This window comes from Neophocaena asiaeorientalis, unplaced genomic scaffold, assembly GCF_003031525.2.
Source record: "Neophocaena asiaeorientalis asiaeorientalis breed wild unplaced genomic scaffold, Neophocaena_asiaeorientalis_V1.1 scaffold160, whole genome shotgun sequence".
NCBI lineage: Eukaryota > Metazoa > Chordata > Mammalia > Artiodactyla > Phocoenidae > Neophocaena > Neophocaena asiaeorientalis.
In genome coordinates this window covers 1859226-1859875 of record NW_020175675.1, presented here as the reverse complement: position 1 = coordinate 1859875, position 650 = coordinate 1859226, and the positions used below count along the sequence as shown (strand labels likewise).

The window sequence follows — 650 nt, the reverse complement described above, 5'->3', positions numbered from 1 at the left end:
AAGGTTTGATTCATATATTTCAGAGCTTTGAAGTTTGGTACATATATGTTTATAATTGCTATATCTGCTTGGTGAATTCATTATTTTACAGTAGAGTTGTATATCTGTTCCTTCAAGTCAAGGTTTGATTCATATATTTCAGAGCTTTGAAATTTGGTGCATATATGTTTATAATTGCTATATCTGCTTGGTGAATTGATTATTTTACCATTATATAATGCTTTTTAAACAAGTTTTATCCTTTCAGCCAAATTATGTTTTAAAAATATGGAAAGCTTCACAAATATAAAAAATTCTTGTGCATGATAATTATTTCTGTATCGTTTCAATTTTAGTTTATGTGTTGCCGAAGCAAACACTCTGTTCAGATATTACCCAATTTTTAATAATGTTGTTTATTTTCTTCTCGCTAAGTTCTGTGTATGTTTTGAATATAAGTCCTTTATCAGTTATGTGTTTTGCAAGCAGTTCTTCCCAGTCTCTTGCTTGTCTTTTTGTTCTCCTAATAATTACTTTTACAGAGCAGATGTTTCAAATTTTAATGAAGTCTAACACCATTTTTTTTCTTTCCTAGATTATGTTTTTGGTATTGTATATAAAACTCATCATCAAGCATAAGATCACCTATATTATTTTATCTATGTTATCTT

At 27.7% G+C, this 650-nt stretch overlaps 1 pseudogene; it reads right to left on the bottom strand.

The window, feature by feature from the left end:
- Positions 1 to 261: 261 nt before the first annotated feature.
- On the bottom strand, positions 262 to 359 carry LOC112390862 (uncharacterized; annotated as a pseudogene).
- Positions 360 to 650: the final 291 nt, after the last annotated feature.